This window comes from Thamnophis sirtalis, unplaced genomic scaffold, assembly GCF_051295495.1.
Source record: "Thamnophis sirtalis isolate CommonGarterSnake01/CBP01778 unplaced genomic scaffold, rThaSir2_p1.2 scaffold_4, whole genome shotgun sequence".
Taxonomy (NCBI): Eukaryota; Metazoa; Chordata; class Lepidosauria; order Squamata; family Natricidae; genus Thamnophis; species Thamnophis sirtalis.
Window position 1 is genome coordinate 137,920,593 of NW_028261384.1, and position 14,289 is coordinate 137,934,881.

The 14,289-nt window shown below is 46.2% G+C and overlaps 1 protein-coding gene across 1 annotated transcript in view; it reads right to left on the reverse strand.

Moving 5' to 3' along the window:
- The window catches only part of MMP14 (matrix metallopeptidase 14), a 51,478-nt gene that overhangs the window by 35,959 nt on the left and 1,230 nt on the right, over positions 1-14,289 (reverse strand). The window lies entirely within an intron of this gene.

Genomic DNA, 14,289 nt, shown 5'->3' on the forward strand with positions numbered 1-14,289 from the left:
GTATCACACACACACACACACACACACACACACACACACACACACACGCATTGCCAAGTCACTTCTTCTCTCCCCCCCCCCTTTTTTTTTCTTAATCTCAACGGTGATTCACCCCACCACATCCTTGGCAACATTTTTCGGCCCGCATGACTCTGGGGAGGGAAGGCCATGGGGAATCTGTTGGATCTGTTTTAGCAATAGCAATAGCAATAGTTAGGCTTATATACCGCTTCATAGGGCTTTCAGCCCTCTCTAAGCGGTTTACAGAGTCAGCATATTGCCCCCAACAACAATCCGGGTCCTCATTTTACCCACCTCGGAAGGATGGAAGGCTGAGTCAACCTTGAGCCTGGTGGGATTTGAACAGCCAAACTGCTGAACTGCAGTGCTGCATTTAACCACTGCGCCACCTCGGCTCATTCTGTTTTATTCCGTTCTGTCCTTTCTATTCTATGCTATTCTGTTATTCTATTCAATTGTTATTCTGTTCTGTTCTATTCTATATTCTATTTTACTCTATTCCATTCCATATTCTATTCTATTCTATTCTCTTTTCTATTCTGTTCCATTCCGTATTTTCTCTTCTCTTCTCTCTCTTCTATTCTCTTCCATTGCATTCCATTCTATTCCATTCCATATTTTCTATTCTATTCCATTTTTCTATTCTATTATTCTATTCTATTCTGTTATTCTATTCTATTGTTATTCTATTCTATTCTACTCTACTCTATTTCTTTTCTATATTTTATTCCATGTTTCCTATTCCATTCCGTTCCATATATTTCCCTATTCTATTCTATTCGATTTTATCCTATTTCTTTGCTATTTCTTTTCTATATTCTATTCCATATTTCCTATTCCATTCCGTTCCATATATTTCCCTATTCTATTCTATTCGATTTTATCCTATTTCTTTGCTATTTCTTTTCTATATTCTATTCCATATTTCCTATTCCATTCCGTTCCATATATTTCCCTATTCTATTCTATTCTATTTGATTCTATCCTATTTCTTTGCTATTTCTTTTCTATATTCTAATCCATATTTCCTATTCCATTCCGTTCCATATATTCCCTGTTCTGTTCTGTTCTGTTCCGTTCCGTTCCATTCTTTCTATGCTATTCTGTTATTTTCTATTCTGTTATTCTCTTCTATTCTTTAATTCCATTCTGTTATTCTATTCTGCTCTGTTTTCTATTCTATTCCATTCCATTCCATTTTCTATTCTAATTCTCTTCTCTTTTCATATTTTCTATTCTATTCTATTCTATTCCATTCCATTCCATTTTCTATTCTAATTCTCTTCTCTTCTCTCTTCTCTTTTCATATTTTCTAGTCTATTCTATTCTATTCCATTCCATTCCATTTTCTATTCTAATTCTCTTCTCTTCTCTCTTCTCTTTTCATATTTTCTATTCTATTCTATTCTATCCTATCCTATCCTATTCCATTCCATTTTCTATTCTAATTCTCTTCTCTTCTCTTTTCATATTTTCTATTCTATTCTATTCCATTCCATTCCATTCCATTCCATTCCATTCCATTCCATCCCATTCACTGTTATTCTGTTCCAGTGGTGAGTTCCGGATCTCGTTGCAACCGGTACGGTGCAATGGCGCCAGGCGTCCACGACATGAATGCGAGCAGCACGCATGTGAGTACGCTTCCGCGACGCTCCAGCTGTTCGGTGGAGCGCCGCGCAGGCGCCGTACGCTCCGTGCACATGCGCGGAAGCCCAAAAAACCTCAAATACCGGTAAGGAGCGCGGGCGGGTGGGTGGGTGGGCCCTCTGGAGCACCGTACCAGAATGGTATCTGGTGCACCCGGCAGGCACCGATACACTCGTAGCGGGACGTACAGTCATAAAACACCACTGTTATGTTCTGTTCTATTCTGTTCTGTTCCCTATGACATCATATTCTTCCGGGAGTTGGAGTCCACGGTTCCACCAAAAATCCGCGAAGCCCTTATCCGCGGAGACATAAGCGTGAAGACTAATTCGCACCGTTCGAAGCGCTAAGGAAAAACACGACCCTACCGCGATTACATAATCGCGGAGGGCAAATCCGCACATTCCCAAGCACTCAGTACCCTAAACCTAACCCTAAAACAAACCCCTAAACCTAATCCTAACCCTTACCTTAATTGAAATCTGCTTTCTGCCGCAGCGCCATTTTAAAGTGCCCTTCTGTTGCCGCGCTGTTGTCGCGGCGGTGATGACGTCGCGGCTTTAGCGACGCGATTTTATCACCGCTATTTTGACGAGCGCGGTTTTGTCGTGCCACGGGAGTCCACACCTCTTACAACGGCTAAGATTGGGCAAAACAGATAGTCCTCAACCTACGACCACAATTGGACCCAATGCTCCTGTTGTGAAGGGAGACCTTTGTTAAACGTTTTGCCCCATTTCTCCAGCTTTTCTTGCCACCGTCCTTAAGTGAAGCCCTGAAGTTGATAAGATAGCCACTCGATCAGTGACTCTAGCTTCCCCATTGCAAGAAGACCACAAAAGGCTATTGTGTGACCTTGGGGCACCGTCATACGTATGAATCATTTGCCAAGCAGCTGAATTTTGATCCCGCGATCACGAGGATGGTGCCAAGGTCATAACTGTGACTCTGAAACACAGTCCTAAGTCACATTTTTTTCCCCCGTGACGTTGTGACTCTGAACGGTCATTAAACAAACCGTTGTACGTCGAGGGCCACCTTGTGTTAGCTGTAGACCAGTGGTGGGTTTCAAAATTTTTTAGAACCTCTTCTGTAGGTGTGGACTGCTTTGTGGGAGTGGCTTGCCGGCCATGTGACCGAGTTGGAGTGGCTTGGCAGTCCTGTGACTGGGTGGGCGTGGCCAACTTGTCAAATGTGGTCAAACTCACTTAACAACACTCTGGCTTAGCCAACAACGTTGGCTCAGAAACTCTGGCATTTGAAGCACGCAAGTCTTAAAGCTGTCAAGTTACAAGACCCTCGCACCCCTAACCCTTTAGAGAAAAAAAAACCAGGGGTGTTCAAACTTGACAGCTTTAAGACTTGTGGACTTCAACTCCCAGAATTCCTCCTCTCGCTCTTCATCTTGATGATGTGCGGACGGACAGGGGGAGGGAGCTGGAACTGGTTCTAAAGGGCACGGTGGATTTGTGGAACTTTTTCTACAGAAGAGGTTAGAACTGGCAGGAACCCACCCCTGGTGTAGACCTAATATAGCAAATAAAGTAAGTTTTGACATTTAGGCAAGAAAAACAAAATGCACAGGTACAGTATAGGTGGTACCTTGCTCAATAGTAGTAACTGGGAGAGGGATCTTGGAGTCCTAGTGGACAACCATTTAAATATGAGCCAGATGTGTGCAGCAGCTGCCAAAAAAGCCAACACAGTTCTAGGCTGCATCAACAGAGGGATAGAATCAAGATCAGGTGAAGTGTTAATACCACTTTACAAGGCCTTGGTAAGGCCACACTTGGAATACGGCATCCAGTTTTGGTCACCACGATGTAGAAAAGATGTGGAGACTCTAGAAAGAGTGCAGAGAAGAGCAACAAAGAGGATTAGAGGACTGGAGGCAAAAACATAGGAAGAACGGTTGCAGGAACTGGGGATGTCTAGTTGAATGAAAAGAAGGACTAGGGGAGACCTGATAGCAGTCTTCCGATATCTCAGGAGTTGCCCCAAAGAAGAGGGAGTCAAGCTATTCTCCAAAGCACCTGAAGGCAGGACAAGAAGCAATGGGTGGAAACTAATCAAGGAGAGAAGCAACTTAGAATTTAGGAGGAATTTCCTGACAGTGAGAATAATTCATCAGTGGAACAGAAGTTGCCTCCAGAAGTTGTGAATGCCCCAACACTGGAAGTTTTAAAGAAGAGGTTGGATAACCGTTTGTCTGAAGTGGTGTAGGGTTTCCTGCCTAGGCAGGGGGTTGGACTAGAAGACCTCCAAGGTCCCTTCCCACTCTGTTATTCTATTCTATTCTATTCTTTTGTTTACTGGCTCACTTTCAGCCTCTCCTTGCATAATGTAGGTGACTCAAAGGGGCAGAGGCTGGAATCCAGGAGGTCGATAGCCCTGGATTAGCAGTCGAGGTGAGGGAATTGCAGGGGATTAAATTTAATCTCTCCCGATCCAAGGATCCACGTATTTCCCTGTCAGGCAGCCTTCTACAGGCCCACCTGGGGCTGGGCCCATCCCGGGCCTCGAGACGCTGCCCGTTTTTCTCCTCCTCCTAATCCAAGGTAGACTGCCGCTGCTGGTGGAGGCTCTGCTTCACGCAGAAAGCAACTCTGGTTTCCGGGGCCTTTAAAATTCAAGAACCACCTTACAATCCCGACTGGCGGTATATTAGAAAAACAGGTAGGGAGAATGGCGGTTTAAACTTCAGACAACGTACCACGACTTCACACTATGAAGCGGTTGTGGTTAAGGCGTGAAGTCCTTAAAAGAAGAAGGATTCTCATAACCAGACTGCAATGTTCCAAACGGTGGCTAGATGGCAGCACAGAGCTAATATCTTCTTTGTCTCTCTCTGCTGCCAACTTGTGGTCAGTTTGAAAATTAGACCTGAGATCTGGTTATCCTATTATAAGTATAGGAAGCACTTGATTTGCAACGATTCCTTTAGCGACCAATTGACGTTACAACGGTACTAAAAAAAAGTGACCCACAACTGTTTTTCACACTTACGACCATTGTGGCCATCCCCATGGTCATGTGGTTAAAATTAGACCGCTTGGCACCTGGTCCGTATTTACGACGGTTGTAGTGTCATGTGATTCCCGTCTACGACCTCATGACAACAGGAAAGCCTGATTCACTTAATGACCGTGTTCCTAACTTAGCAACTGCAGTGATTCATTTAACCACTGTGGCGAGAAAGGCCATGAAACGGGGAATAACCCGGTTATTAACCGTCTCTCTCAGCAACAGAAGTTTTGGATTCAATTGCGGTCGTAAGTTGAGGACTCCCTTGTAACCTTCAAATTACTAATGTTGCCTGGACTTTCGCTCCTAATTTGTTACGGTCATAAGTCAAGGTACCACGTGACCGGACTCAATTTTATGAGCGTGAAGCGCGTCACTCTGGTCTTTAAGTGAATCGTGTAGTCTTTAAGTGGAACCGGCATATTCAATAGACAACTGTTTCGCCCTTTCTGCCAAAAATTCAGCAAAAAAACTCTCACAAATTTCAGTCAGATGGATGCAGTACTCTGCAACCAGTCGTAAATCTGAGTCAAATGCCAAGCCCTGAAATGTGATCATGTGCCCACAGGGTGTGTGTGTGAGAGAGAGAGAGGGGGGGAGAGGGAGAGAGAGAGAGAGAGACAGAGACAGAAAAGGAAAAAGAGAGAAAGATGAGAGAAAACAGAGGAGGAAGAGAGAATGAGAGAGGAAGAGAGAGGAAGAGAGAGGAAGAGGAAGATGAGAAAGAGAGAGAGACAAAAAGCGATGAGAGAAAGAAAGATGAAAGAGAAAGATGAGAGAGAGAGAAGAAGAGAAAGATGAGAGAGAGATGAGAGAGAGGAAGAGGGAGAGAGGAAGAGAACAAGAGAGAGGAAGTGAGAGAGAGTGAGAGAGTGAGAGAAAGAGGAAGAAAGATGAGAGAGGGAGAGAAGGAGAAAGAAATAAGAGAGAAAGATGAGAGAGAAAGAGAATGAGAGAGAAAGAGAGAGGGAGGGAGGGAGAGATATAGAGGGAGAGGATTAGAGAGAAAGATGAGAAAGAGAAAGAGAGAGAGGGGGGGAAGAGGGAAAGGACAAGAGAGAGAATGAGAAAGCAAGTGAGAGAATGAGAAAAAGAGGAAGAGAAAGATGAGAAAGGGAGAGAGAAGAGAAAGAAATGAGAGAGAAAGATGAGAGGGAAAGAGCGAAAGAGAGAGAGAGCGAGGAAGAGGGAGGGAGAGAGAGATATAGAGGGAGAGGATTAGAGAGAAAGATGAGAGAGAAAGAGAAAGAGAGAGAGAGGAAGAGGGAGAGGACAAGAGAGAGAATGAGAAAGAGAGTAAGAGAATGAGAAAAAGGAAGAGAAAGATGAGAAAGGGAGAGAGAAGAGAAAGAAATGAGAGAGAAAGATGAGAGAGAAACAGCAAAAGAGAGAGAGCAAGGAAGAGGGAGGGAGAGAGATAGAGAGGGAGAGGACGAGAGAGAGAGAGAGAGAGAGAGAGAGAGAGAGAGAGAAAGAGAAAGAGAAAGAGAAAGAGGGAGAAAGAGAGCTACAACTTTAAGGACAGGCCGTCAAGTTGCTTTTTCTGAACTCCATCCTAACACCGCACAGTGACGGTCTTAAGCTGAAGACTACCAGTAAAAGTGGGTCATAGGTCCAAATAGGATCCCATCCCAGAGCATTCAGTCGCCGCTCCGGTTTCCCCGCCTGGCACAGGGTGGGGGGAAACGTAGCGGGAGTGCCAAGAATTCCTGGCCAGCGGCATTTTCTAAGATGCGTGGGTGCTGCCAAATAACCAAAGTTAAACAGAGGCCCAGCTTCCCAAACCTGTAAGCTTCTGAATTTCAAAGCAGAGACAGCCCCCCCTCCCCAGCCCCCAGCCTCTCCCCCTCCCCAGTTTTTCCCTTGGCTTTGAAAGAGAGCCGGACAGACACGATCCAGGATTCATCTTTTAGGTTTAATCCTGGCCAATTCGTCTTCAGATTCCTTCCATGGCCTGCCCTCCCTTCTCTCTCTCTCTGTATCTCTCTCTCTTTCTCTCTCTATATCTCTGCCTCTCTCTGCCCCCCCCCTCTCTCTCTCTCTCTCTCTCTCTCTCTCTCTCTCTCTCTCTCTCTCTCTCTCTCTCTCTCTCGGTATCTCTCTCTCTCGGTATCTCTCTCTCTCTCTCTCTCTCTCTCTCTCTCGGTATCTCTCTCTCTCTCTATATATATATATATATATCTGACTCTCTCTGACTCTCTCTCTTGGTATCTATGCCTCTCTTTCTATCTCTCTCAGTATCTCTGCCTCTCTCTCTCTCTCTCTCACTCACTCTCGGTATCTCTCTCTCTTTCTCTCTCAGAGTATCTCTGCCTCTCTCTCTCTCTCTCTCTTTCTCTCTCTCTTTCTCTGTATCTCTCTCCCTCTCTATCTGTATCTGTGCCTCCCCCCTCTCTCTGTCTCTCTGTCTCTCTGTCTCTCTGTCTCTCTCTCTCTCTCTCTCTCTCTCTCTTGGTATCTCCGCCTCTGTCTGTCTGTCTGTCTGTCTCTCTGTATCTATCTATTTATCTATCTATCTATCATCTATCTATCATCTATCTATCTATCTATCTATCTGCCTCTCTCTCTGTATCTCTGCCTCTCTCTCTCTCTCTCTCTTTCTTTCTTTCTCTCTATATCTCTGCCTCTCTCTCTCTCTCTTGGTATCTCTGCCTCTTTGTCTGTCTGTCTGTCTGTCTGTCTGTCTGTATCTATCTATCTATCTATCTATCTATCTATCTATCTATCTATCTATCATCTATCTATCTATCATCTATCTATCTCTATCTATTTATCTATCTATCTATCTATCTATCTATCTATCTATCTATCTATCTATCTATCTATCTATCTATCTCTTGCTCTGTATCTCTGCCTCTGTCTCTCTCTCTCTCTTGGTATCTCTGCCTCTGTCTGTCTGTCTGTCTTTCTGTCTCTCTCTCTCTCTCTCTCTGTATCTATCTATCTATCTATCTATCTATCTATCTATCTATCTATCTATCTATCTATCTATCATCTATCTATCTGCCTCTCTCTTTCTCTGTATCTCTGCCAGTCTCTCTCTCTCTCTGTGTGTGTGTATATCTCTGTCTCTCTCTCTGTCTTTCTCTGCCTCTCTCTCTGTGTATCTCTGCCTCTCTGTGTGTGTGTGTGTATCTCTGCCTGTGTGTGTATGTGTGTGTATCTCTGCTCCCCCTCTCTCTGTATCTCTGCCTGTCTCTCTCTCTATCTCTCTCTGTGTGTATATATCTCTGTCTCTCTCTGTCTCTTTCTCTGCCTCTCTCTCTGTGTATCTCTGCCCCCCCTCTCTCTCCCTGTGTGTGTGTGTGTGTGTGTGTGTGTGTGTATCTCTGCCCCCCCCTCTCTCTGTATCTCTGCCGGGAGGACGAAAATGGCCTCCCCCGTGTTCCGGAGGCCCTCTATTTTGGTTCCTCCTTTTGGCACCAAAAACGGAGCACGGGAGACCTGAAAATCAGTTGGCTGGCAGGAGGCTCATGCGCAGGCGTGCCTGCAGAGGGGGCTCCACGTGCCTTGGGTTCAAAGACCTTCCAACTCTGTTCAGTTCAGTTCCCAGCTACGGCACCACAGAACAAAACAGATTTTTTCTCAATCTGCAACAAACGTTTTCACAGAACAATTTCACGGAGCGTGAAAAGGGTAGAGGTAATCCTCGAATTACAATTCATTTCGCGACCGTTTCGGTATACAACAGCCCTGGAAAAAGTGACCCGTGGCCATTTTTCACACTTATGACCGTTGCAGGATTCCGACGGTGAGGCGATCATAATTTGGGTTGCTAAGCAAATGACTCATATTTATGACGGTTGCAGTGTCCCAGGGTTATGTGATCCCATTTAGCGACCTTCTGACAGGCAAGGGAAGCCGGCTTCACTTAACAGCCGTGTGTCCTAACGGAACAACGGCAGCAACTCGCTTAAGAACAGTGGCAAGACAAGTCATAAAAGGGGGCAAAGCTTCGTTTAACGACGGCCTTGCTTAGCAAGGAAAAATTTTGGACTCAATTGCAGCTGCATGGCGAGGACTCCCTGTGCTTGGATGGCATCTACAAGGAGTCCTCGACTTACGACAGTTTGTTTAGTGACCATTCAAATTTTACCACAGCACTGAAAAAAGTGACTTATGACCGTTATTCACACTTAACAACCGTTTCAGCATCCCCACCATCATGTGATCAAAATCCAGACTCTTGGCAACTGCCTCGGATTTATGACCGTCGCCGTGTCCACTTTTGCGACCGTCTGCCGAGCCAAGTCAACGGAGGGAAAAATGGATTCGCTGAATGACCATGTTCCTGACACAACAACCGCAGCGATTCACTTAAGAATGGCGGCAAGAGAAGGCCTTAACACGCGGGACAAGCTCACTCAGCAACTGTGTCGTGGCCTGTCGGCGGCCAGAAGAGCTAGCAGCTGAATCAGACACTGAGGAGGGTTGGGGAGGAACATGGGCCAGTCCTGGCGGCTCAGGAAAGCTCAGACGAGGGCTCTGCGTCGGAGGCAGAGAGGGAGTTAGACAACAGTGAGGCAGAAGAACATCTGGAGCCTGTTCCCCGTGTGCGCATACGCAGAGCTGCCAGAAGACAAGAACAACTAAGAAAGCAGGGTCGACTTAGGAGTAAAGCTACACCTTGAAGGTGATTGGCCCCTCCCTAGGACATAAAAGAGGAGCGAACGGGGAGTGGGCTTTTACAGGAAATAATTCGTTCCTTCAGTTGCTTCAAGAGTAGGAAATTCTGTCTGTGACTATAAGAGACTCTGTGCCTTGCCCAGCGTTTGGAAACTAGTTACAAACGAGATAAGGTTCGTGTGGATAAACGTTCCTCTGAAAGAGTGTTCGCTAAACCTTGCGGACTGTGAATGAAAGGAATTCACAGCCGTGCCAAGTGTTGCCTTCCCCTGTGTGTGGAAACTAGTTATCTGGCAGCTTGCCGAGCGAGATAAGGTGCGTGTGGATAAACATTCCTCTGAAAGAGTGTTTGCTAAGCCTTGCGGACTGTGAATGAAAGGAATTCACAGCCGTGCCAAGTGTTGCCTTCCCCTGTGTGTGGAAACTAGTTATCTGGCAGCTCGCCGAGCGAGATAAGGTGCGTGTGGAGAAACATTCCTCTGAAAGAGTGTTTGCTAAACCTTGCGGACTGTGAATGAAAGGAATTCACAGCCGTGCCAAGTGTTGCCTTCCCCTGTGTGTGGAAACTAGTTATCTGGCAGCTCGCCGAGCGAGATAAGGTGCGTGTGGATAAACATTCCTCTGAAAGAGTGTTCGCTAAACCTTGCGGACTGTGAATGAAAGGAATTCACAGTTGTGCCAAGTGTTGCCTTCCCCTGTGTGTGGAAACTAGTTATCTGGCAGCTCGCCGAGCGAGCTAAGGTGCGTGTGGAGAAACATTCCTCTGAAAGAGTGTTTGCTAAACCTTGCGGACTGTGAATGAAAGGAATTCACAATCGTGCCAAGTGTTGACTTCCCCTGTGTGTGGAAACTAGTTATCTGGCAGTCGCCGAGCGAGATAAGGTGCGTGTGGATAAACATTCCTCTGAAAGAGTGTTTGCTAAGCCTTGCGGACTGTGAATGAAAGGAATTCACAGTCGTGCCAAGTGTTGACTTCCCCTGTGTGTGGAAACTAGTTATCTGGCAGTCGCCGAGCGAGATAAGGTGCGTGTGGATAAACATTCCTCTGAAAGAGTGTTCGCTAAACCTTGCGGACTGTGAACGAAGGGAATTCACAGCCATGCCAAGTGTTGATTTCCCTTGTGTGTGGAAACTAGTTAGCTGGCAGCTCGCCGAGCGAGATAAGGTTCGTGTGGATAAACATTCCTCTGAAAGAGTGTTTGCTAAGCCTTGCTGACTGTGAATGAAAGGAATTCACCGTCGTGTAAATAAAAGAAGTTTTGCTTTTTAAGGAAGCTTGGGTCAGAACAAACCACCTCGCTCAGCAACGTGGGGCTCGTTTGTGGTCGTAAGTCAAAGGACTACCTTTATTGGATGGCGTCCAATAGTCAAACTCTCGAAACCAGCAAGACACACCAATGCAGAGGGATTCAGACAAGCCCAAGAGGTCTGCAGGGGTTTCAGCAGCCTCGGTGTGTGTGTGTCTGTGTGTGTGTGTGAGAGAGAGAGAGAGAAAGAAAGAGAGAGAGAGAGAGAGAGAGAGAGAATGACATCATTCTTCCTTTTTGTGCTCCAGCCATCTCGCCAACGTTGAGTATAAAATAAGCTTTTGCCCCCTCTTCCAGCCAGCCAGCCACCCACCTGGCTCCCTGGCGGAAATTCTAAAATAGGATGGCCCTGTGTGTCATCACACACACACACACACACACTTCCCCAAAATATCCTTTGGGAAAGAAATACCCATGCAAACAAGCTCTTTTGCCCACACACGGCCAGGCCTCCAATTCCTTGCCCAAGTGGGGCAAATTCTCCAATATTTGGACTAGACTAGATACAATAGCAGAGTTGGAAGGGACCTTGGAGGTCTTCAAGTCCAACCCCCTGCCTAGGCAGGAAACCCTATACCTATATTTGTTCCAGACAAATGGCTATCCAACCTCTTCTTAAAGACTTCCAGTGTTGGGGCATTCACAACTTCTGGAGGCAACTTCTGTCCCACTGATTAATTGTTCTGTCAGGAAATTCCTCCTCAGTTCTAAGTTGCTTCTCTCCTTGATTAGTTTCCACCCATTGCTTCTTGTTCTACCCTCAGGTGCCCTGGAGAATAGTTTGACTCCCTCTTCTTTGGGGCAACCCCTGAGATATTGGAAGACTGCTATCATGTCTCCCCTGGTCCTTCTTTTCATTCAACTAGACATCCCCAGTTCCTGCAACCGTTCTTCCTATGTTTTAGCCTCCAGTCCCCTAATCCCCTTGGTTGCTCTTCTCTGCACTCTTTCTAGAGTCTCCACATCTTTTCTACATCGTGGCGACCAAAACTGAATGCCGTATTCCAAGTGTGGCCTTACCAAGGCCTTGTAAAGTGGTATTAACCCTTCACGTGATCTTGATTCTATCCCTCTGTTGATGCAGCCTAGAACTGTGTTGGCTTTTTTGGCAGCTGCTGCACACGGCTGGCTCCTATTTAAATGGTTGTCCACTAGGACTCCAAGCTCTCTCGTTATTCTGCGGATCTCTCCTCCATCCTGGGCCCTGCTTTGTCTCTCTCTTTCTCCCTCTCTTTCTCTCTCTCTCTCTCTCTCTCTCCCCTCTTCCGAATCTCCTCATTGTGTCGTCCTCTGAATGGGGTTGACTCATGAGGTCTTTCTCTTTTCTCTGTGCTTGCCTTTGGCGGGAGGTCACTGCCCCGTGCCCCCTATTTCCTCTCCCGTGGGATGCGGCCCCTTCCTTTCGGCTTTTGGCTCCAGGCCAAAAAGGGACCACTTCCGGCCTCTCCTTTTCTCCTCCTCACCCCCCCCTGCCAGCTCGGTTGTAAAATTCGCCGGCAACACCCCTAACCTCCCCCCACCCACCCCCAGCCAGCCACCCAAATAATCCTAATTCTAATCCTAATGCCCTTTTCCTGGCTTGGGTTTTCTAAAAGTTGCATGAAAGGATTATGACTTCTTCTCAAAGTCGTCTCGGGTCTTACAAGGGGGCGAGTATGTTTTCCTCTCCCTTCCCCCCACCCCCACCCCCGACGCCTTTGATCTCCGGCCAAGCCACCCACCCACCCAGCTTGCTTCCCCTGTCTTTGTTCCTCGAAGACCAGGCAAGAAGGAGAAGGGGGGGGAACTGTCTGGCTTTTCTCCAATCCCCTCCCTTTAAAAGAGAGAGAGAGAGAGAGAGGAAGAGGGAAACAGAGGAAGGAAGAAAGAGAGAGAGAGAAAGAAAGAAAGAACGAGAGAGAGAGAGAGAGAGAGAGAGAGAGAGAGAGAAAGGAACAGGAAGAGAAAGAGAGAGGAAGAGGAAGAGAACGAGACAGAGAGAAAGAAAGAGAAATGAAGAAATGAATAGGAAGAGGGAGAGAGGGAGACAGAAAGCAAGGAAGAAAGAGGAAGAGGAAGAAAGAGAGGAAGAGGGAAAGGAACAGGAAGATATAGAGAGAGGAACAGAAAGAGACAGAGAGAAAGAAAGAAAGGAAGAAATGAATAGGAAGAGAGGAAGAGGGAGAGAGGAAGAGAGCGAGACAGAAAGTGAGGAAGAAAGAGAAGAAGAGGAAGAAAGAGAGGAAGAGGGAAAGGAAGAGGAAGAGAAAGAGAGGAGGAGGCAGGGAGAGAGAGAGGAAAAGAGTGAGCCAGAGAGAGTAAGAAAGAGAAGGAGGGAGAGAGGAAGAAAAAGGAAGAGGGAGAAAGAAAGAGAGAAAGGAACAGGAAGAGAAAGAGAGGAAGAGGCAGAGAGAGAGGAAGAGAGTGAGACAGAGTATGAAGAAAGAGAGAAAGAGGGAGGGAGAGGATCAGGACAAGAAAGAGGAAGACAGAGAGGAAGACAGAGAGAGGAAGAGAGAGAGACAGATGGAGAGAGAGGTTGATGTGAGAGAGTAAGGAAGAGAGAGGGGGGGAACAGGAAGACAGAGAGGAGAGAGAGAGAGAAAGGGAGAAAGAGAGAGAAGGAGAGAGGGAGAAAGAGAGAGAGAGAAGAACAGGAAGAGAGAGAAAAAGGAAGAAAGAGAGAGACAGAAAGAGGAAGAGACAGACAGACAAACCGAGAGCAAAACTTTTTCCCAGTAGCCCAAAACATGAACATTTGGAAACGGGAACAAGGGAGGGAAAAAATAAAGGGGAACGTTAAAGAGAGAACTTGCAGACAATAGCAAGCTTCCCACTGCGTCCCCTCCCCTCCATTTATGTATTGATTGATTTAAAACGTAAAATAACAAACAGTCCTCAGGAAAACACCCAAAATTGCTTGAAGCCTTTCAAGGAACTGTTGTGTAATCAAGAGAAATGTGATTTGAGAAGAAGGCAAGGACAGAGGGAAACAAGGATATTTATGACTAAGTGAGGAGATCTGAATTACCAGTTTATTTACTCAAGTGATTTATTTGTTAGACCAACCGAAGGTTTTCCAAAAGATTGGACAAGCATTTGTCCCGGAGAGAATAAGATGTCCTGTCTCGGTTAAGAAGGGGGTGGACTAGAAGACCTCCAAGGTCCCTTCCAGCTCTGGGAGTCTATGTAATTGCCCGTCTCGCCAATGAGACCCTGGGCATCTTCCAACATGTTAAAAAAAAAAGCAATGCAGAGAAATGAGATGAGCCAGAAAAGTGTTTTGTGATAACCACAAAAGAGGATTTCGCAAGCTGCCTTTGTCCATTAACTTGGTTTATTGAATAACACCCCACCCCCCAGACAAACAGGATAAACCATCATCCTAGGCCCACTTGGTGACTGTGATTTAGAGATTTGTTGTTTATTGGGAATGCCTTTTTGACTCTGGCTTGGCTGGCGTGGTGAGATCGCCAGGTTTCACACCCAAGTTTAAAAATTGCTAAATGGAAAAACACTCCCCAATAAAAGGCATATCGTACAAGCCATCTTCCCACCACATTATTAAAAAAACCTGAAACGGATAAACCACAATGTCCAGCACAAGCCGCTAAATCAGTGTTTCTCAACCTTGGGGACTTGAAGTCCTGTGGATTTCAAGTCCCAAAATCCCCCAGACAGC